The sequence below is a fragment of the Salarias fasciatus genome, chromosome 17, assembly GCF_902148845.1.
Source record: "Salarias fasciatus chromosome 17, fSalaFa1.1, whole genome shotgun sequence".
NCBI classification, from domain to species: Eukaryota; Metazoa; Chordata; class Actinopteri; order Blenniiformes; family Blenniidae; genus Salarias; species Salarias fasciatus.
In genome coordinates, this window is record NC_043761.1 from 19,177,914 (window position 1) to 19,202,297 (window position 24,384).

Below are 24,384 nucleotides of genomic sequence, written 5' to 3' on the forward strand. Positions count from 1 at the left end.
GCCAGTGTGCTGATATCATTGTGCATTCCTAGCGTTGATTCTTCTCGTGTAAGTGGAGGCTGACTGGGTGTCTTCTTCCCAGGCCATCCAAAGGGTTCAAGATTTGGCAAGAGACACAGGAGGGAGAGGTGTTTAAACTCATGGAGGAAGGGAGTCAACTCAGTCAGACACACAGATGGAAATTAGACAGGAAGGAAGTGTGTAGAGACAGATAAGACAGGCAAGGCCCACTGAGGATAAGACCTTTATATTTTTCCATTGTGCTAATGTATTATGGCTTTTTGTTTGTGTTTTGTGGCCCTTAAAAGAAGAAGATAGGAAGAAGTCGTTGTAATTTAGCGGTTGAAATTTGAAAATAAATAAATAAATAAATAAGTTGTCCAAATCAGGATCTTTGCACTGAAAACTGGGAAGTTTTTGTTGAATAATTTTATAATATTCTTTACATCATGCTTATTGTATTATGTTATTTACTATTATTCATATCATGCATGTCTCTGTTAGTTATAGTGTGCTAGTGGACACAGGCGTGGAAAAAACAATGTATTCTTTCAGGTTTGCCTGCCTGCCATTTTTCATTTTTACGGCAGCCTCTTGGCAGCTGGACAGTTTGTTTTTTCTAAAGCTAAGACGACAGGTCAATTGTCTCTCTGTCTCCCTCTGGCGCAAATGAGGCTCATTGGACAAGGAATGTGACACTATGATTTGTTGCACAACACCTGGCATTTGGAGACTTGATGGAGGCTGATAGGGCCTCCCATTGACCTTTGTAAGGGGGGTGGGGGCGGAGTCAATTGAGAAGCAACGAATGGTTTTGAGCAATTGTGTCTTGACGAAGAGTCAATTGAGAAGCAACGAACTCCCAAAAAATAGTATAAATAGATGGAGCGGAGAGCAATCGGGGGCATCAGTTCTTTGGTCTGCCTGACTGCAAGAGGGTTTTTTGGAAATAAAGTCCTCTTTTTGCATTCTGACTTCGACTCTGCCTGATTGTTCCGAGGAGAACTACGATTGAAGACTTCAAGAACCAAGAGTGGATATACTTGAAGATTTTGAGATTTTTCCGGAAATTATGTTTGTGGGTTTTTTTGCACCGTGACTGGCCTAGGATACTTTTTAAATAAAAATCCACAACATTTTGCAAGCTCAAGGTGAACTCACTTGTCCAAATGTACCAGCTTGCAAGAATGTATTATTATTATTATTATTATTATTATTATTATTATTATTATTATTTTTACTGCAAAGAGAATATTTTTCCAAACATGTTTCAATCAAAAGTTTATTCAAACAACCGCACACTGAATTCAGCAGATACTCCTCTATATAAACTGAAAACTCCAGAAAACTTTGAACTTGAACGTGTTGGTCTCGTGTTGATCACTCTGATTGATCTGTATTTTTTTTACCTCGTTTGAATTGTATTTTATGCTCCTCTGCACTGTCTGTTCTAAAACATCAAACAAGCTGCTGTTTTAAGCTGCTGTCTTGCTCAGGCTTCCCTTGAAACAAGACATCATTGTGTCTCAACAGGTCTGACCTGCTTAAATAAAGGCTAAATAAAATTTAAAAATAATTGTCCATTAATTTTTCAAAATAAATTAATCATAGTCATGACTACACATCATAACACATTCAAATAAGAGATGCATTGAACTAGAGATGCGCAGATGGCTAATTTTTCCATCCGCAACCGCTTCTTAAAATCTCTATCCGCTCGCTATCCACCCGCATGAACGATTCTTTATCAATTTTCAAAACCGAACCCGCCCACCACCCGCAGAATAGTTTTTAGGTGTGTTAAAGATGCCTCGGCTATTAAAATGTTGCTTTTTTTTAATTTGAGTGCTTCAACCGCAACCCGCCCGAATGTAATTAAAATCTTAATTTTTCGACACGTCGTCCGCCCGAACGGTTATCCACGGACTCCGCGGGTGCAACCGCAATCCGCGCACCTCTACATTGAACTGAGAATCGTTTGACATTCATGACGTCTTTCAAAATTCCTGCCTCATGAATGTTGGATTAATCATTGTTAACTTCCATTTTTTTGAGTTTTAACTAAGATTTAGACACTACACATCCATATATATTATTTTTAGTGAGTAATGCAACTTTTAGCCCGTTCAGGAGACCACTGTACTCTGATTGCTGTCGTTACACTCTTGTCCAGCAGGTGGCGGTGCTAAATTCTACATAATCTATGCAGACTATGTGCTGGACTCATCCAGTGTCTCTGTCCTGTTTAAAAGTTGCATCTCTGCTTCTGTGCCTGAAGCTGATTTCACTAATGTTTCTTTTCTTTTTTTTAATAACATATTTTTATTTTGGTTTTCAATGCTTTATCAATATATATATATATTATACACACATATATACAAACACATATATACAGTACATACACTGTACTTTCACTGATGTTTCTGAATCACCAATTGGCAAAGTGCACCTAAAGCCATCTGTCTTTAAGAACAATTGTAGGATCACTGCTCTTTTCCAAAATAATGTAGTTTGTACCTGAAACTATCATGCAAATACGAGGGGGGAACCAAAAAAACCCGGAATTTGGTCAGAAAACAATAATAATAATGAGTTCTGACTCCTGGCCGTCAGATGTGCTGCAGGTAAGCCTCATGCACATCTGTGAGAAATTTGAGCCCCGAGAGTTACACACACGCCTGTCAGGCGCTATTTATAGTAACAGAGTGTAGGTGGGGTCTGCGATTTTTCCAAAATGGCGACAGTGAGCGGAAAGACAGAGCAGCGCGCAAGCATCAAATTTTGCTTCTTACTGGGAAAAACAGCAGCAGAAACACTTACCTTGTTGCAGCAAGCCTACAAGGATGAAGCGCTGGGGAAGAATCAGGTCTATGAGTGGTTCGGGCGGTTCCAGAAAGGCCAGATGTCCATTGAGGATCAGCCGAGACCAGGACGACCCTCCACCTCCCACACGGCCGCAATTGTCGGGGAAATTGAAGCGGCTGTGATGGAAGATCGACGCAGGAGCATTCAAGAGGTAGCTGATCTGACGGGGGTCTCCTGGAGTTCCTGCCAGAGGATTATAAACCACGATTTGGGGCTGCGCCGCATCTCTGCCTAAATGGTGCCGCGCCTGCTCACACCGGAGCAGAAGGAGTCCCGCGTGGACGTGTGCCGGCAGATCAAACAGCAGCTGGAGGACGATGCCGGGCTGTTGTCGAAGGTCATCACCGGGGACGAGACGTGGTGCTACGGGTATGATCCCGAGACCAAGCAGCAGTCCAGCCAGTGGAAACACCATGGATCCCCTCGGCCAAAGAAAGCGCGTCAGGTCCGCTCAGCCGTGAAGACAATGCTGATCTGCTTCTTCGATGTGCAGGGTATCGTCCACAGCGAGTTTGTCCCTCCAGGTCAGACTGTAAATCAGGCTTTCTACATCGAAGTCCTACGACGCCTCCGTGAGGATGTGAGGAGGAAGCGGCCCGCGTTGTGGGCGAGTGGAGAATGGTGGATCCACCACGACAATGCGCCCGCGCACAAAGCTCTGCGCGTCACGCAGTTCTTGGCGAAACATGGGATGAATCTCCTCCCCCATCCGCCTTATTCGCCGGATCTTGCCCCCTGTGACTTTTTCTTGTTCCCCAAATTGAAGAAGGGGCTGAAGGGACGGCGTTTTGCAGACGTGGAGGAGGTGCAAGAAAAATCGCAGGACGTCCTGAAGGTGATCATTACGCACGACTTTGCTGACGCATTCGTCAAATGGGAGACACGCCTGGAGCGCTGTATTAATGCAGATGGGGATTATTTTGAAGGCGACGGTGGTGTTTTACTTTGAAATGTCATAAATAAAAAGTTATAATCAAATTCCGTTTTTTTTTTGCATACCCCCTCGTATGTGTTGGCAAAAAAACAGGATTCTGCCTCAAAAATACTTTATAATGAAGAAGTTCTGACCACTGTGGCAAGTTATCAGTAGGTTTACCTTGGATTGTCTCTTCAGCAACTTTGGGCTTATGCTACATAATTTACTTCTTGGCTTTGTACAGTGTGACATTTCAGCCCAAAAATAATACCATATATTTAATTTCATTATCTTTTGTGTGAAGTTTTATATTCCAAAATTTTATTTATTATTTTTTTTAATCAAAGAATTCAAAGAATTGGAAAGTTATCAATTTCTGCTGCTAAAAACAAAACAGTTGTCCAAACTTTGAGACTCTGCACTACCCTCAGTGTCTTTGATTTACTTTAATTTTTCCTTAATAGATTGCTTTATTTTGGGATTACGCTGTCGTTCCACAAAGTTTAATTATGAGGTGAAAAATTATGGTTGGATATCATTTTCCAAACTGAAGGAATTTAGATAAACCCACCAGTGTTTTGCTGATTACAAAATCACAACATAATATAAAAAAAAAAAAAAAAAAAAATCATGTTAACAAGAGGAGCTTTATACTTCTAAGTTCCTCTTGGAAGAGCAAATCTGTTGGACACATACTAGCAGCCAGACTTCCATTCTGCTGCTTCTGTGCTGGACAGGACAGTATTTTTTTCTTTAACAAAAAAAAAAAAAAAAATCACTACTCAATCAAAATTCTCTTCCTGTGAGTTGTTTCAATAATGCATCATGTGGAACCACGTGGAGTTTTTATTTCTTATACAGGCTTTTATAACATTGTGCTCTGACAAAAAAGATGAAAAACAGCATGTAGTGTGCTGTCCATCCGTTGGTTCTGCTTTGGTTCCATCAGAAAATATTGTCCCCTGGAAACAAAGTCTGTTTTTCTGATCACTGAGCACTTCTGTTTTGATGCTTTGAATTTTACTGTTACGTTAGCTGTTGTCAAAACTGTTTTGACCAGCAGGTGGTGGTGATAAATCTTTGAGAGAAGACAAAAGAAACAAGAAATCCTTTTGAAAGACAAAAACAAAAAACACTGAAAGTTCACACATTTCAATATCAAAACAGAATCATTTTAAAGGACACCTCCAATATGAATAGTCCTTATTTGTGTACTACGGGTGAGTCAAAATAAAACAGGAAGTCACAAACAGGTAAGAGAAACTTACTGAGACACAGAAGGGGACACAGAGGGAGACATAACAGTACCAGGGGCCTATAGCACAAAAGAAGGATTCAGGCTCATCCAATCCAAAACCAGAGGGTTCAAGCTTACTGGGTTGCACAAAAGACCAATCCAGCATATGAGAACACCTGGACTCATCAAGCCAGGTGAAAGCAATCCTGGATCAACGCGCCCCGGCTTCAGCCCCCTGAAATAGGCCTAACGCCGCCACTGGAGGTAGATCAGAATGTGCTTATCAGCAGAACAAAGGAGACTTTATTCAAAGCAGAATCTTAATTCATAAACAAACAAAAAACGGTAGAGGAAAATAGAAAAAAAAAAAAGATATCAAACCTCTGAAGAGGAAAATGCATGAAGCTTACAGCTTTGGTCTGACCTCTGAAGAAGTAAAAACCCAGGGGTTAAATGTCAGTTTTTATGATCGCTGCTGTCAAGCATGTTCCATGTTTTGATTCAGGGCAATTTCCTGAGTGCCATCATCGCCTGCAGCAGACTGATCATTCAGGAAGTCTTCTCCGTAGTCAATGATCTTCCTCATTGCGCTCAGTATCAGTGAATCCATGTCATCATCTGTTTCGATTTCTGAGCTGTAGTTCCTCACTGGGAAGATGCAGTGCATTGGAATTCCTGTCATCACACTCACTTTTTCCATCTAATTTTCAATGAGATAAGAAAGAAAATCATTGATTGTAGTTTATTTATAAAAAGTAATACACATTTCAAAATCACTGAGACTGCGGTCGCATGTCAGCACAGTTCAGCTGATCAGTTATCAGTTGATCACTCACCTGCTTTTTCAGCCACTTGCTCCTGTAGACATACTTCAAACTGTATTGGACAACATTACAGGCTTCATCAATTTTGGTGAGGATCGCGACTTGGGGAATTCCTGCCAAGAAAGAGTACAAACCAGAAACCAGAAATTTATTCTTATAGCTTTTTAACAAACATCTGTATGTGTCATATGACACTGATATAATATTTTTTCTGGTTGATGGTGACACATCCTGAGAGAAGATGCAAGACAGACAAGACAAGTGTGAAGTGAAAGGCAAACATTAACCATTACCCAGTCCTCACTGTGGTCCAGTGGCTACTGACTGATAACCCGAAATGCTGAACGTCATTCTGAGGGAAACTATTTTAAGAAAGGAACGGACAGTCAGCAGCTAAAGAGTTGGTGTGGAGGGCTTGACATTGTTTAAATCTATTGTTGGTGTTCAAAAGCTGAGAGCGCGACCTCTGACCTCGTAGTACAGAAAGTTTTACAATTATTGGCAAATATTAAAGTTTGGGTAATGACTGATAGGAATGCTTTATTACTATTGCAACCACAAGAAGTAGTTTTGCTCCCTTCTCTCAGTTAGATCTGCTGCTGTAAAAATTACTTAGCTGGGCCGTTAACGGCGGTAACGTGCTGTGTTATCGCCACACTCTTATCGCGCAAGAAAAAAATGTTGCCGTCTATGTTTTTCAAAGTTGGGTCTGGGAGCTGGGTCTACACATGCAAGTTATGAATTTCACTTTGATATATTTTAGTGTGGACGTGCGCCTGGCCCAGCCTGGCTGAATCACGCTGTGGGAGTTGTGAACAAGCCGAACCTGTCCTGCGACACCTCGCTGAGTGAAACCGCGCTCCAGCTGAATGTCAAAAAAGCACACGCGCTTTTAGCGGTGAAACACGGTCCATTTCTCATTATTTGCCATATTGAACTCGGCCGAATTATCAGAAAAATCATGAGAAAAAGGCTGGTATAACACATAAACTGAAATCAGGAGCACAAATATGAAAAAAAAAAAATGAAAATGAATCTTAAATTGCGTGTTTTGCTGGTGCAACGTTTCATCCCTCTGGGCTTTCTTCAGGCGCTGAAAACACACAATATAGAGTACATTTCCAATCAACACACAATCTGGCTTAATAAAGGTAAGTATGAGGCACAATGCAGCATGACTGAATTTATCCTGTCTTCTCTGTCTGAGGGTCGGATATATAATGAAGTTTGAGGAAGTGTGCGCTTATATGAAACTTCCATTTTTCATCTGTTTATTACTTGGATGTGACTTGGTTTATGACACATGAATAAACAGAAACTCGTTCTTGAGGACTTATCGTATGTAACACACACACATTTTGAATGGCCTCAGCAGATTTCAAATGAGCCATTTTAATCGTGATTAATCGCGATTAACTCCAGGATTGGGGTGCGATTAATCGTGATTAAGAAATTTAATCGTTGCCCAGCTCTACTTATTTCACATCCAAAACTGTGATGACACAACTGAATAACTTTAAAATATGATTGGGATTGTATTAGTGTTATTGCATTTATGAAATTAAAGAATGTTCAAAAAGAGTGACATCAATTTTGTAAAAATTCCCAGTGTTCTTTTTTCTCTTCTTCTTCTTTTTTTATACATTGGCTCTTACACTGCAACTTCATTATTGTGGCGGTGGGGTGTGGTTAGGCTCAGCTGTGGGGGAGAGTTTGCACTAAGTGGCTCAAGGACAGCACTACTGGGGACACCAGTCTCTAAACATGACTGATTATTTTTCCCTCTCTCACAGTAGACATAAAAAGGGGCCTCTCCAGTGAAGGAGGGGCCTGAAAAGGCACTTCAGTTCCTTCCTCACCAACGATTAAAGGTTAAACATCAACAGACTGCATGCATTCTGTGCCTGGAGAACTCACTTCCCAAGAGAGAGAGAGAGAGAGAGAGAGACAGCACAATAATCATGAACATAAAGGCAAACCAGTATTGTGGTTTACTGATAAGTGGATTCACAGTGGAGCTGAAAGTTATGAAGGTTCTGAAGGTTCTTCCCTTATCACATCCACAATAAATGGACTTTGTTACTTTCAGTGTCTGTTGTTCTTTTCTCCCCTTCTAACCCTTAACTCTAACTGGAACAGCATGAATTCTGCACTTCACAGTCTGTTTCTGTAGAAAACCTCCACCCCTGGGTCATTTTCTGTCGAACGTCTTCACCTCTGAGTCTGGTTCTGCAGGTTTCTTCCTGTTAAAAATGAGTTTTTCCTTTGAACTTGTTCTTGTACATGCTCATATGGAATGGACATGATTTTTGTATTTGGTGCTATGAAAATAAAATTTAATAGCATGTAATTGGAACAAATTTAACTTCATGAGACTTTCATTTCCGCTTCTGTTCATTGTCTGCAGTAAAAATTGCTGAGCAGGGCCCACGGTAGGGTATAATCCATATTATTGTTGACAATATTTCATGTGTTACATGAGCTTGAACCTGATATCTCGGTCTTTTTCGCTCTCACCGAGGTGAAAATAAAATGAAATGAGACACACAGGTTCTCTTCCTCTGAACAGGTGCGTTCCCAATTTAAACATTTAAGTGGTATTGTTTTTATGATTTTGTTTGGGCTGGGGATTGGTGGTACTTACAATATTTAGAATTTTATCAACTTTAGGTTTTGCTTTCCTTATGATAATTTTGTGGAAGACATCAGAAACCATGGCCCACCATAAGGTCGGTTCAATCAAAATTTCATTTCAACATTATAATGGGCACACCATCAGCACACTAGAAATCAAATGGTCTGTTATAAAACAGCTAAACTCACCTAACTCACTGGCTTCGTCCCTGACATCTTTTATCTTGCGAAATGACCTTTCATCCATCAGGTGTATTGTGGAGGCAGGAATGGCACAAACCAGAACATGAACTTTGTCGTTTATGGTGGGATTTGCATTGCAGAATTGAGCACTTGGTGGACTGCTGGAATTAAACTGGAAAAAAGGAAAAAAAAATCTCAGTCACAGTTTTAGTCACAGTAATAGAGATGTTTAAGAGCTTAAAAAAGTCAGAGATTACATAATATAGATTTCGTACCTTGAATCCTTCTCTGATGCGTCCTTCCAGGATCAGTTTGATTTCATTCACTTCAGCTCCTGTCCCAGAGCCCCTCTCAATACCCATGGTGTCACTGAAGACAAGGGGATAATGGGATCCAGGCCTGTCTCCATAGATCCTAAAACTTTTGTACTGTAAATACAATTTTTTTCTTTAGAAAATATCTGGGAAATCTCTGAACATTTGTTGTTCAAGCTCTTCATACTGTGTTGGTGAAGCTGCCATCATAGGCAGTGGCTGCCAAAGCTCGAGATGTGATTTTTCCTCGCAGAGCGCTGTCAACAGAGTTGATGAAGCTGGACTTTCCAGAGCCTGGTGGTCCATGGAGAAGAACTCTGAGATGTTGAGCTTCTGAATGTGGTTTGTAGTCCTTCACCTTCTGAAGGTTTTCTCTTCTGCGACTGTTTCAAAGAAAAATCAGGGGTTGAAGTTTGAAGTTAGTGCCCACAATACATTCTGCTAAACAGCAACATATATTTTATGTTGATGAGGTACTGCCAATGATTTAGATACACCCTGATTACTAACCTCCATGGCACATCTCTCCATGGTTGCTTCAATGCTGAAAGGTCAAACGCATAGACATCACTCATATTTACAACAATTATTATGGATTTATAACTTATTTTATGTACTAATGTGAATTGAAGGCATGTCATATTATTTGACTCACGAGAATTTCCAAACCATCGAACGTATTCCCAGGCACTCTTGGTAAAGGCAATAAGAGAAGACAATATATGAATAACTTCAATTTTCTTTCAACAGTTTGAATTGTTCATTGTTGTCAGATAAACCACTCAAACAAGATGCTTACAGGTTAACATGTATGAAATCTTTTTGGAAAGTTGGGAGCGCAAAAGCTAATCTCTATCAGTATTTACACTGGTTTGTGAATGTGTGTGTGTGTGAATTGGTTTTAATCTGATAATGCAGTGTCTGTCACGGGTGCGGGGTGGAAGGACCCAGGCGCAGGCAGTAGGCAGAGTTCAGGTGGTTTATTGAAGGATTCCAGAGACATGCACGAGAGCTGAGGTGCAGGCAGGGACATGGAACACGCGGACGACACACACAATGAACCGACAAGGACAAGTGAGGGCTACGGGCTTTAAATAAGGTGGACACAGGTGAAGCACATTAGGGCGCTAACGAGGAAGGAGACCGGGCAGGAGAACATGAGGAACAGACAAGCAGGAGAGACAGGGCATGTAAAAATGGAGAAAACAAAACCAAAACCAGTCCAGAGCGCCCCCACAAGGCTGGAGGTGCACAGGGCGTGACAGTACCCCCCTCTCCATGTGCGCCTCCTGGCGCACAAGGCAGAGGAGGGCAGGCCCAGACTGGGACAAGACTCGGACTGGAACGGGGACAAGACTCGGACTGGAACGGGGACAAGACTCGGACTGGAACGGGGACAAGACTCGGACTGGAACGGGGACAAGACTCGGACTGGAACGGGGACAAGACTCGGACTGGAACGGGGACAAGACTCGGACTGGAACGGGGACAAGACTCGGACTGGAACGGGGACAAGACTCGGACTGGAACGGGGACAAGACTCGGACTGGAACGGGGTGTGCTGCGCTCCTCGGCAGCCAGCACGGAACGGGGTGTGCTGCGCTCCTCGGCAGCCAGCACGGAACGGGGTGTGCTGCGCTCCTCGGCAGCCAGCACGGAACGGGGTGTGCTGCGCTCCTCGGCAGCCAGCACGGAACGGGGTGTGCTGCGCTCCTCGGCAGCCAGCACGGAACGGGGTGTGCTGCGCTCCTCGGCAGCCAGCACGGAACGGGGTGTGCTGCGCTCCTCGGCAGCCAGCACGGAACGGGGTGTGCTGCGCTCCTCGGCAGCCAGCACGGACAGGAACAGGACGGGTCGGGGCTGCACCTCGGCGGACAGGACGGACAGAAACAGGACGGGGCTGCACCTCGGCAGACGGGACGGGACGGGACAGGAACCAGGGCTGCACCTCTTCAGCCAGGACGGGTCGCCGGCAGCAAACAGGAACTCCGGCAGCAAACAGGAACTGGAACGCCGGCAGCAAACAGGAACTGGAACGCCGGCAGCAAACAGGAACTGGAACGCCGGCAGCAAACAGGAACTGGAACGCCGGCAGCAAACAGGAACAGGACGGGTCGGGACTGCATGGCGGCACACCATGGGGGGGGTGAGCCTCTTTCGCCAGCGGGGGGGGCCATAGGCACACGGTCCGGGGGCGAGCAGCCTTGCCGGCACACGCCCAGTGGGCGCGGGCTTCTATCGCCGGGGCGAGCAGCCTTGCCGGCACACGCCCTGGAGGGGCGCGGGCTTCTATCGCCGGCGGGGGGCCATAGGCACATAGTCCGGGGGCAAGCAGCTTTGCTGGCAGCTGCCACAGGCAGACAATCCGGGGGCGCGAGCTGCGCCGGCAGCGGCCCGAGGCAGACAATCCGGGGGCGCGAGCTGCGCCGGCGGCGGCCAGAGGCAGACGGTCCGGGGGCGCGAGCTGCGCTGGTGGCGGCCAGAGACAGAGGATCCGGGGGGTAGGACTTACTGCCTGCTGGGTCCAGACGTGGTCGGTTCATTCTGTCACGGGTGCGGGGTGGAAGGACCCAGGCGCAGGCAGTAGGCAGAGTTCAGGTGGTTTATTGAAGGATTCCAGAGACATGCACGAGAGCTGAGGTGCAGGCAGGGACATGGAACACGCGGACGACACACACAATGAACCGACAAGGACAAGTGAGGGCTACGGGCTTTAAATAAGGTGGACACAGGTGAAGCACATTAGGGCGCTAACGAGGAAGGAGACCGGGCAGGAGAACATGAGGAACAGACAAGCAGGAGAGACAGGGCATGTAAAAATGGAGAAAACAAAACCAAAACCAGTCCAGAGCGCCCCCACAAGGCTGGAGGTGCACAGGGCGTGACAGTGTCAAGCACTTTGGTCAAACAGTGTAAAAAAACAAAAACAAAATATAAGTGAAGTCCATTTAACATTTCGTGAATTTATATAATTTTTAAATGCCACAGCACATTTGAATTCATAACAGAAAAAAATATAAAGGTTTCAAAGAGTCTTACCCAAAGATAATCCATCCTGATGAACAATAAACGTTGAAAAGCAATTAATTCCTTTGACTGAAGTAAATCTGAGGTGAAAAGTGTTCAGTGAAGCTGTGAAGCTGTTGAATCCTGGTTACACCCAAAGCCAATGATCAGTATGTTCTTTATGCTTTCAGTTTCTTTTAGGTCATGTGATTTAAAGAAAATGCTCAAGCTGTATAGAAGTGCTGGTTGATGATTAAGTGATGGGTGTTTTTGCACTTGACTTTGTAGGATATCATAATATTGATTGTATTGACAGAAATGATAATTATAAAGATTTCTTGCTTTGTCCATTATGATAACAGCGATGATGTGAAGGGGTAGGATTAAATAAGTCTTATTTTTCATACTCGTTTTCGTTCAATTGAAAGGCACTCTTTGAAATTGCCTATTTAATTGGATGTCTGTTTTTTCCCTTTATTTTTCTGATTGTTCACATGTATTTATTTTTTTTACATGTTTGGAATAAAGTTTTCAAATCAAAAATCAAATCAAACTGAAAGGGAGTGTCACTGCAAATTCACCAGTGTCAAAGTGCCTCTGAGAGTATTAAAGAGTGGACTAAAATATACACTTTTCTAGTGTACTTAAACACGCAAGTCAAGCAGGAGAGTCATATTGTGGTGTGGTCACTCACAGAAGACCACTTCCTACATTATACACATTAAAGGTAGAATACAACATTTTCTCGTAAAGACGAAGCCCCACGTCTGTTACTCACTTTTTGAACAACGCGCATGCGCCAGACCATCCGCCCGGCTCTCCTGCTTCTCCCAGAAAATGCGGAAGTGTACGAGCGCGATCTCCTCTTCTCCGGCGTGCACGGCTCTGTACAGTTTCTGCGATCCGCCTCACTCATAAATAAAGCTTTTTTTTCCCGAAACAGCTACAGTTTCATTATGTCAGACTCGCCATCGGTAAGTACAAGCTCAGAAGCTCACCGGCTACATAAACACTGAATGCGCATGCGCAAAAGGGAGAAGCTGATTGGGCGCAAGCACGGAGAACCGCCTTACGAAAGCAGCTCGTCAGAATGATTGACAAACAGACCCACCAATTATTTAGGTGATCCACCCGGAAATCAAAATGTTGTATTACACCTTTAAGTGAACTGTACAATCAGAAGTTGTGTGAATGAATAATGCAATGCTATGTAAAGCGTCTTTGAGTGTCCTGAAAAGCGCTATATAAAACCAATGCATTATTATTATATATGCATGATCACTATCACCATCACTATCACTATCATATTTGCACGATGACGCTGATCTTTAATCACTCTTCACATACTCGGTTACCTTGTCTTCTTGTGGTGGTTAGAATAATGGTGATATGTAGTAGCCCTCTCTTGATGCACGCCCTGAGTTTACTACTCGTTACTAGTCTGTTCACTACTATGGTTCATCAGGGGGGGAAAAAAAAAAAGTATATTTGAGGGGCAGTAACCACACCGTGCCGCGACTGAGGCCAAACGAGCAGTCCCATCTACCTGAACAGCCCCACCCCCGACAAGGCGCACCAAGACCCCCCGACATGTGCGTTTGTATGTATTTGGTCGTGTTAAATGACTAAGTGCAATTAAGACTGAGAGGCGAGCCACTGAAGGGTGCAGTGATTGAGGCCACTTAGACGGCCCCCTCCACCACACCCTACCTGATAAGCCCGCCTCCCAAAGCCCTACGTGTGTGTGCATGAGAGCGGGAGGAGATGGGGGTCCAGAGATGCCCAGGAGCCAGGAGCCCCCGGATGAAGGACTGGGCCAGGGGCGCCACCCCCCAGGACCAGGGCGGACAGCGACCATAGCCAGAGAGCCACCGACCCAAGAAGCACACACCCATCATGCATCAGAAGGAGTGGGGGTGAGGACAGACAGTGGGCAGCGGAAGGACCCAGACCCAGGGCCCACCGCCCCCAGACCCACCGGGGGCCCCCCCCCACAGGGCACCACACTCTCTCCTCACATACATACCTCCAATTGCCCACACATATACACCCACACATACAGACATACATACTTACAGATACACACACATACATACATGCTCACAGAAACATACCCACACATACATACACACTTACACATACACAGTCACACACATATACATACAAATCCAGATACACACCCACACACTCACATACACATATATACATACCCACTCATACAAAAACATACATACATACTCACACATACACACCCACACACATACGAGGGGGTACCCAAAAATTCCCGGAATTTGGTCAGAAAACGATAATAATAATGAGTTCCGACTTCTGGCCGTCAGATGTGCTGCAGGTAAGCCTCATGCACATCTGTGAGAAATCTGAGCGTTACACTGACGCCTGTCAGGTGCTATTTATTGCAACAGAGTGCAGAGGAGGTCTGCGATTTTTTCCAAAATGGCGACATTGACTGGGAAGCCAGAGCAGTGCGTAAACATTAAATTCTGCTTTTTGCTGGGAAAAAACAGCAGCAGAAACACTCACCTTGTTGCAGCAAGCCTACAAGGATGATGTCCGCGCGTCAGGTGCGCTCAGCCGTGAAAACAATGCTGAGCTGCTTTTCCGCTGTCCAGGGTATCGTCCACAGTGAGTTTGTCCCTCCAGGTCAGACGGTAAATCAGGACAACTACATGGAAGTCCTCAGATGGCTCCGTGAGGATGTGAGGAGGAAGCGGCCCGCGGAGTGGCGGAGTGAGCCCGGTTGATCCACCACGACAGAGCGCCAGCGGACACGGCGCTGCGCCCCCCCCCCCCACCCCCAATCCAAACAAAACACGAAGACAGCCCCCAGCGAAGCAGCCCAGATCCCGACCCCAACATGGCGCCAACCACCCGCAGCCATCAGGCCCCCCCCACCAACAACCGACCCTCAAAGAGGAGAGGCCCTCATCTTCCCCTTACATTAAGTGATGGAGCTGATCACAGGGGATCAGAGGGAACCAGATTCAGCTGATTGGTCCTTTGAACAGACAGACATTGTCTCCAAGCTAATATGATCTAATAAAAGACTCTTAAACTGCCTGTTACTCAGATTACTTCTGGATTTCCAATTTACAAGGATAGTTTTCTTTGCGATGCACAAGATGGTGAGAACCATGTAGACTGAGTTTATTGACATGTTAATTTCACCCAGATCACCTAAAAGGCACAGTGTGGGAGTCGCAGGGATATTGCATGTGAACCATGTTGACAAGTCGTCACACACCTGCTGCCAGAACCTCTGCACTGGTGTGCAGGACCACAAGGCATGGAGGTAGCTGTCAGTCATGTTATCATTGCAATGTGAACAGATATCAGATTGCGATAGACCCATCTGGAACATCCTTCATCCTGTATAATGAATTCTATGCAGAATTTTGAATTGTATTAGTTGTATATTTGAATTCTTTGTCATTTTGAAACTATTTAAACATATTTGTGACCACGCATTTTGGTCAAAGTTGTTAGATAAGTCAACCTCCCATTTTAAGGTCGGAAGGAAGATTTCATCTTCTACCTTTGATAATATTTTATATATCTTTGATAGCAACTTTGGGGAACTGAGGTTTAAGAATTCTTCGACCCCGAGAGGTAGCTGTCCCTGCAATTGATTAAAGGTATACTTTTTACCTATGATAGATTTAAGTTGATGATATTCTAAAAATGCTGTGCTGCTGATTCCATATTGTGAGATGAGAGTATTGAATGATAGAAAGTTGCCATTTTCAATGATATGTTCAAGCTGGCTGATTCCTTTATTTCTCCACTGAGTGAAGTTTATCATCTTTTTGTTTTGCAGGATGTCCGGGTTGTTCCAGATGGGTGTGAGTTTACACGGGATCAGAGAAGATTTGGTTAGCTTTAGAAAGTCCCACCAAGCCATTAAAGAGGAACTGATGTTAATACTTTTAAAACACCAATGGGATTTGATGGTGGGACTGATGAATGGCAGGTCAGAGATGACTAGATCCTCACATAATGCTTGCTCTACATCCAGCCATGGCTCATCTAAATTGTTGCGTTTAAGGCATTTGGAGATATATTGCAGCTTGCTGGCTATAAAGTAATTACTGAAGTTAGGCAAGTCCAGTCCACCTCTGTCTTTCGTCTGTGGTAGCGTCTTTCAACTGATACGTGAAGGTTTATTTTTCCAGAGAAATTTAGATATGTATGAGTCCAGTGATTTAAACCAGCCAGACGATGGTTTGGTTGGTATCATTGAAAATAAATAGTTAACCTTAGGTAAAGTCATCATTTTAATGGTGGCAACCCTCCCCATAAGAGATATAGGTAAGCGTCTCCACCGTAAGAGGTCATCCTCTATTGATTTCAGTAACGGAACATAATTTAGTTTTGAAAGTTCTGATATCCTTGGAGAAATGTTTATGCCTAAATATCTAATGTTTCCAGACTGGATTGTAGCATTGGGTATACTTTGTAAATCACAGTTTATAGGCTCGCCCCATATTGATGCACCTGCCTTTCTATTCATCCCAAACGGACAATGAAGAGTGAGGGTCCGGGACCCTCTTTTGCGGCCCCCGTTGCCCTCCACCTCCCCCCCGGTGAGGGTCCCGGTGGGGGGGAAGCATGTCAATTACAGATAACTTTTTGTCATTCATGGTCAACCGTTTGTCCCTCGTCCCATGTTGAGGCGCCTGCCTTGCTGTTCATCCCAAATTGACATCGAAGAGCAGGGGTTCGGGACCATCTTTTGCCCACCCCCCCCCCCCCCCCCCCCACCCCCCCCCCCACTCCGGTGAGGGTTTCAGCGGGGGGAAGCATGTCAATTACAGATAACTTTTTGTCCGTTTCGGAGTACCAATTCTTTATCCCAGAAGGATGTCCATATTGGATGAACAAAGGCCTTGCTCCCTTATGGACCTATGCCCAAAATGACCCTAAACTATGCCCAAATTGACATCGCGCAATGCATTATGGGCGATGTCATTCATAGATAACCTGTTGTCTGTTTCGGAGTACCAATTCTTTATCCCAGAAGGATGTCCATATAGGATGAAGAAAGGCCTTGCTCCCTTATGAACCTATGTCCAAAATGACACCTCACTATGCCCAAATTGACATCGCGCAATGCATTATGGGCGATGTCATTCATGGATGACCTGTTGTCCGTTTCGGAGTACCAATTCTTTATCCCAGAAGGATGTCCATATAGGATGAAGAAAGGCCTTGCTCCCTTATGGACCTATGTCCAAAATGACACCTCACTATGCCCAAATGGACATCGTGTAACATGACATACCCTTTGATGTCCATATAGGATAAAGAAAGGCCTTGCTCCCTTATGGACCTATGCCCAAAATGACACTTCACTATACCCAAACGGACATCATGTAACATGACATACCCTATTATGTCCATATAGGGTGAAGAAAGGCCTTGCTCCTTTATGGACCTATGCCCAAAATGACACTTCACTATGCCTAAACGGACATCATGTAACACGACATACCCTTTGATGTCCATATAGGATGAAGAAAGGCCTTGCTCCCTTATGGACCTATGCCCAAAATGACACTTCACTATGCCCAAACGGACATCGCCCATAAAGCATTGCGCAATGTCATTCACGGATAACCTGTTGTCCGTTTCGGAGTACCTATTCTTCATCCCAGAAGGACGTCCATATAGGATGAAGAAAGGCCTTGCTCCTTTATGGACCTATGCCCAAAATGACACTTCAATTTCAATCAATCAATCATTTTTTTTTTTGTATAGCCCAGTATCACAACAACAGTTGCCTCAGAGGGCTTCAAGTTGTTACATTGGTCGGTAAAAGTAACAACAGTGAATAAGCATAATGGTAATATGTCAATATTTACAGTAACGACACAAAACGAAGCAACCACCGCCTTAGACCCTCACATCCAGCAAGAAAAAACTCCAAAAACCCAGTGGGAAAAGAAGAAATCTTGGGGAGAACCACAGTATGGAGGGATCCCTCTCCCAGGGACGGACAGCTTTGGCAACAGCTAGCATGAGACAATAAGAAGTAAAGCCACGGACAATGTTGAGTACAGTCCGTTGGACGGTCCAGCACAAGAACCATGGATCCCAGCAGTAGAACCGAAACCAGTCCACGGGCAGGACCGACAGGAGTGTCCTCCCCGTCCGGCCAGAGCTTGTTCGCAGGCCCTCACTATGCCCAAACGGACATCATGTAACATGACATACCCTTTTATGTCCATATAGGGTGAAGAAAGGCCTTGCTCCCTTATGGACCTATGCCCAAAATGACACTTCACTATGCCTAAACGGACATCATGTAACACGACATACCCTTTGATGTCCATATAGGATGAAGAAAGGCCTTGCTCCCTTATGGACCTATGCCCAAAATGACACTTCAATATGCCCAAACGGACATCGCCCATAATGCATTGCCCAATGTCATTCACGGATAACCTGCTGTCCGTTTCGGAGTACCTATTCTTCATCCCAGAAGGACATCATTCTTCATCCCAGAAGGACGTCCATATAGGATGAAGAAAGGCCTTGCTCCGTTTTGGACCTATGCCCAAAATGACACTGAACTATTCCCAGATGGACATCGCATACCAATACACCCCATTTGATGGGGGGCAACGGGGGCCGCCGTCGACGGGGTCCCCGACACCCCCCCCCCCCCCCCCCCCCCCCCCCTTCAATGTCAATTAGGGATGAATCGAAAAGCAGGTGTGTCTACATTTTCATTTCATTTAGCAGACGCTTTTGTCCAAAGCGACGTACAACACAAGCAAGAATACAGACATAAGAAAGAAAGAAACCATTAGTAAATGCTTCCAGTGCGATTGGTCAAGGGAGTTGCCATCAAGTTGCAGAAGAAGAGCCACTACCCCCCTTTCTTTTTTTTTTGTGTGTATCAACTTAGTCAGTGGTCCATAAGTGCTGGGTTTTAGAACACCTGACCTATTCTTCCCCGAACATGGGGTCGGAATAAAACCCTAGGTGTTCTCTGAACAATTGAGTCTTCAATTGTCTCTTGAAAGTAGAAAGAGACTCGCCGGAACGCACAGAGTTAGGAAGTTCGTTCCACCATTTGGGAACAACAGAGGAGAAGAGTCTGGCAAGAGATTTAGAGCCGTGCTGGGCTGGAAGCACCAGACGTCTCTCACATGCAGAGCGAAGAGGGCGTGAGGGAGAGTAGACCTGGATCAGGGAATCCAGGTAGGCGGGAGCCGTTCTTGTAAGCGTTTTGTAAGCCAGGAGGAGAGATTTGAATTTGATCCTGGCTGCAACTGGAAGCCAGTGAAGGGAGATGAACAGAGGAGTGACATGAGCTCTTTTGGGCTGGTTGAAGACCAGACGTGCTGCTGCATTCTGGATCATCTGTAGAGGTTTGACTGTACATGCAGGGAGACCCGCCAGAAGAGAGTTGCAGTAGTCAATGTGTGACATCACGAGAGCCTGAACCAGAAGCTGTGTGGCCTGTTGGGTCAGGAAGGGTCTGATCTTCCTGATGTTGTAGAGGGCATAACGACAAGACCAAGAAACTGAGGCCACATGAACCTTAAAGGTCAGCTGGTCATCAATCATGACACCCAGGTTTCTGGTTGAGTTAGTGGGCACAAGTAGGCTCGAGTGAAGTTGGACACTGATCTGAGGCTGGACAGATGGACAAGCTGGAAAGACCATGAGTTCAGTCTTAGACAGATTTAGCTGAAGGTGGCGTTGCTTTATCCAGGTGGAGAGATCAGCCAGACATGCTGATATCCAGCTGAGACTGTCATGTCGTCAGGTGGAAAAGAGAGGAAGAGCTGAGTGTCGTCAGCATAACAGTGGTAGGAGAAGCCATGGGAGCGAATCACTGCACCAAGTGAAGTGGTGTACAGAGAGAAGAGTAAGGGGCCAAGCACCAACCCCTGAGGAACCCCTGTTGATAGGCCATGTGACCTTGACACCTCCCCTCGCCATAACACTCTGAAAGATCTGCCTGTGAGGTAGGACTTGAACCACAACAGGACGGAACCTGAGATGCCAAGGTCAGAGAGTGAGGAGAGGAGGATTTGATGGTTCATGGTGCCAAAGGCAGCAGACAAGTCCAGCAGCAGTAGGATAGAGGACTGACCAGCAGCTCTTGCTAGCCGCAGAGATTCTGTGACTGAAAGGAGTGCAGTCTCGGTGGAGTGGATGCATCTGAAGCCTGACTGAAAAGGGTCAAGTAGGCTGTTGTTCCGCAGGTATTTTCGACAGGAATGGTAGAAGTGAGACTGGCCTGTAGTTTTCAACCTGGGCTGGGTTGAGATGAGGCTTTTTTAGCAGTGGGGTGACGCGGGCTTGTTTAAAAGTAACAGGAAAAATGCCGGTTTCCAGGGAGGAATTGACAATGTGCGTGACTGCAGGTTTGATTATGGGCAAGATGGTCTGCAGAATGCTGGTGGGTATTGGATCGAGAAGACATATTGTTGGTTTTGAGCTCAGAAGAAGTCTGGAGACCTCATCCTCACTCAGAGGAGCAAAAGAGCAGAGAGAAGGCGCAGTAGTGGGTTTGAGCTGACTGGGCTGGTCAGGCTCAGAGAACTGGTTGCTGATTGCAGCCACCTTTTCAGTGAAAAAGGAGGCAAACAAATCAGGAGTCAGCTTAATGGACGGCTGAGCAGCTGGAGGAGAAAGCAGGGAGTGTTGAATAATTATATTGTATTCTTCATATTATGTTTATCTAGTATCCATTATCTCATGTTATTTAGTATTATTCATATTATGCATGTTTTTGGTAGTGTGTGTACTCATGTGTGGAAAAAAACAATGTATTCTTTCAGGTTTGCATGCCTGTCATTTTTCATTTTTACAGCAGCCTCTTGGCAGCTGGACAGTTTGCTTTTTTCTAAAGCTAAGACTACAGGTCAATTGCCTCTCTGTCTCCCTCTTGCGCAAATGAGGCTCATTGGACAAGGAATGTGACACTATGTGAATTGTTGCACAACACCTGGCATTTGGGAAGGATGGATGGAGACTTGATGGAGACTTGATGGAGGCTGATAGGGCCTCCCAAGGGGTCACGACATTGACCTTTGTAGGGAGGGGGGAAAAGTGTCCATTGAGAGTCAACGAATGGTTTAGAGCAATTGTGTCTTGACGAAGAGTCCATTGAGAGTCAACAAATGGTTTAGAGCAATTGTGTCTTGACAAAGAGTCCATTGAGAGTCAACGAACTCCAAAAAAATAGTATAAATAGATGGAGCGGAGAGCGATCGGGGCGTCAGTTCTTTTTGGTCTGCCTGACTGCCGGAGGGTTTTTTGGAAAACAAGTCCTCTTTTTGCATTCTGATGCCGACTCTGCCTGATTGTTCCGAGCAGAACTACGATTGAAGACTTCAAGAACCAAGTGGATATAATTGAGGATTTTACGTTTTTTCTGGAATATATGTTTGGGGTTTTTCTTTTGTGTCGCAGCTGGCCTAGGATACTTTTGAAATAAAAATCCACAACATATTATTGGCAAGCCAGCCAGGAGGAATAACCGGAGAGTGATTTTTACCTGTGGACGGGGACCAACTCAGCATATGTGGCCACAACAATTGGATTAAGGTAAGCAGATTATTTTATTCTGCTTCTAAATTTTTGTGTGCTTGATGTCTGGTCTCAGCCCAGGTGAAGTCTAAAACCGGATTAAATTAATCCAAAAGAACCTAGTTAAAGTTAAAAACTGATTTTAAAGATAGAAAAGTTGATTTAAAAGAAATTCAGAGTGGGAGTTCGGAGTCAGAATGCAACTTGACCAAACTGCATGAGTAACGACCATGGTGCGGAAAGGGTGAAAGGGGTCTGCTTGCATGCGCTGACTGTCTTCTGGCTCCTGTGTGTCTTATCTCTTTGGTAACGGCATAGCGGATAGAGAAGGGTCGGCATACGTATAAGGGCAGGATCTGCTTAAGGATAATTCTCCTAAGACGGGAGTAGGCGCCAGTGCGGAGGTGCGGATACCGTTAAGGGTTTGTTAGATGAGAACAACTGTAAATCAATACTTTAGACAATGTTCTAAATTTTACATGGAGTAAAATGCATGCAGATTTGCTTGTTTGAATATTTTAAATACAAAATGCTGTTTAACATACATTATTTACTCAACTAAATTAAAGAAAAATAATTAGACAATTTCAAAAAATTAAGTACTTTAAAGTCTTAGTGATCTTTAAAAAAAAAGAGAGAATTTTGCAGTTAAGTGATGTTTATATGGAGATAGCTAAGATAACAATTACTCATAATTTTTATGTGTGGATGGTTGCCGAGGTTGTTGTAAGTAAATAGCACTCCATACTTTTTTGGATGCGAGTGTGTTGTTTCTGTGTAATTCAACCTTAGGGCCGAACGGGTAATCTCTGCTATAAATTATCCTCCCAAGGGGGAGTGCGTGTACACAGGGGACTCCAGGAGAGAGTCCTCACGGACAGCCGTCCCAACCTACGATTATCGCTAGAGGTCAATTTGTCCACTCAGCTGAGAGACTGGGCTGTCAAAGCGAACTCTGGGTCTGAAGGGTCGGTTGTAAACCATAAAGCCTTCTAACGTGGAGGAGGTAATTGTGTGACTGTGCGTGCGTGTGAGAATCTGTATGTGAGAGTTTGAAGGTGAGTAGACGGTAAAGGAGTAGAAACTTTGGCTGGAAAATTACTTATGTACATAAAATGTGCATGTAATTATAGGGTATCTTAGCATAATCATATAAATAGTGTAAATAGACAAGAAAGGAAGACTGACTAATTGTGAAGGTGGAAAATGTACAGCAGATTCGCCTTCAAACGAGACGAGGTAATAGTATTTTACATGCTGTTGCCTGTGTGGTGTTAATACTTCTGGTCATAGGACTGGACCGTCGGGAGGGTGCTAGGGGCTCGCGCGACGCTTCTTTGGACCGTCCGAAGGAGAGAGAGAGCGCACACGCGTGGAGCGCTGTTTTTTTTCTGTCTCTCTCCGTAATAATTTTGTAATAATTTTGGTCAATGATCCATAACAACGCCCTTTATAACTGTAAAGGCCCGTCCATGCTTCACATGTACGCGTTTCCGCGTCCGCTTTGGAAGGTCCGCGCACCACCGATGCGGACGCGCTTTCTACCATGCTACATTTTGAGCTCAACTGTGCGCGTCTCATGCAGGCGCGGTGATTCACGCAGCCTCGACAAGCTTTTCCGGCTCTACAGACTGTTTATCTGCTCCTTTATTACGGATTATTTAGAGAAAATTAAGCACATACATTGCCAGTACATTATCTTTAAGTATTAAAGTTTATTTAGCCTTTTTTTTCTGTTTCTGAATCGCGGGGCGGCGCCGGAGCGATTAGTTAACTTTTTCACTTCTGTCTGCAGACCTTCTCCTCCCTCCAGACAGTCTCTCTCTCTTTCCACGAGTTTTTCACTCTTTTGGTGTCTTTAAGTGCAGCCATCAGGCTGTATCTCCGTCTACTTTCACTTTCACCGTCATGTTTTGTTTGCTATGGCGCTCTGGCGCAGGCGCACACTTCCGCGACCTGCGCGCAATGCACAACGCGGTCTCAATTTCTGGCTGCTGCGCGGACGTCCGCGGACCGGTCCGCGCGGACCCTAGCGGACAGGAATTCATGACGATTTTTACGTCACGCGGACCAACGCGCAACGCGCACCCACGCGGACATGTGAAGCATGGACGGGCCTTAAGTAATGTGCCCTGCATTAGAAATGTTTAACAATTTGCATGTGTGACCTTGTTAATAAATGCATTCAAATTAATTTTCTTGATTTCTTTCTAATAGCCTTTGTAAATATTATCTGTGATAGAAAGTCAATACAATTACTCCCAAAGTAATATACAAGATTTTTTATTAATAAAATAACAGCAAAACGAACTATTTAACAAGCATTCTGGATTATCCTTAACTCCAAGGTAGGTCTTGTAGAATCTCAAAATTAAGGGAGATAACGCTCCTTAGTCTCGCTCCTTTCCTCAACTTGTTAAGGAATGGGACAGCACTTAACTTCACAGGAGCGCGTATTTTGAGGAATGAGGAGTAAGATTGAGGATTAAGCAGAGAATTGGGATTCGCCCTTAATTTAACAGAATTACTGGGGGATTCCCTGACGCACCTGGACATCGGTGAGACGAGGCTGCTGGAGTACAAAAGGGTCCTGTAGGTTTTATTGCAACTGAGTGAAGTGTCGTCACGGCGAGCCTCTTATCTGCTAAGTAATTTATTACGGCACGGAGTGGCAGTAAAATCCACGGCTGGATGGTCCGGTCATTTTACAGAAAGGGAGGTGAGAGTTAGGTAAATCTTCCTGACTGGTAAGAAAGTCATACGGATACGGGAGCAAAGTGTTACTGTATGATTATATTATAGAACTAGTATTGAGAACGGTAGTTCTAAGAGAAAATA

At 44.7% G+C, this 24,384-nt stretch overlaps 1 long non-coding RNA gene across 1 annotated transcript; it reads right to left on the minus strand.

Moving 5' to 3' along the window:
* Positions 1 to 4,746: 4,746 nt before the first annotated feature.
* LOC115403891 (uncharacterized) lies at positions 4,747 to 8,728 on the minus strand. The gene is made up of 3 exons (XR_003933260.1): positions 8,666 to 8,728; positions 5,855 to 5,955; positions 4,747 to 5,718 (listed from the first exon to the last, which is right to left on the minus strand). It is a non-coding gene; the product is annotated as an uncharacterized LOC115403891 (long non-coding RNA).
* Between the last annotated feature and the right edge of the window lie 15,656 nt (positions 8,729 to 24,384).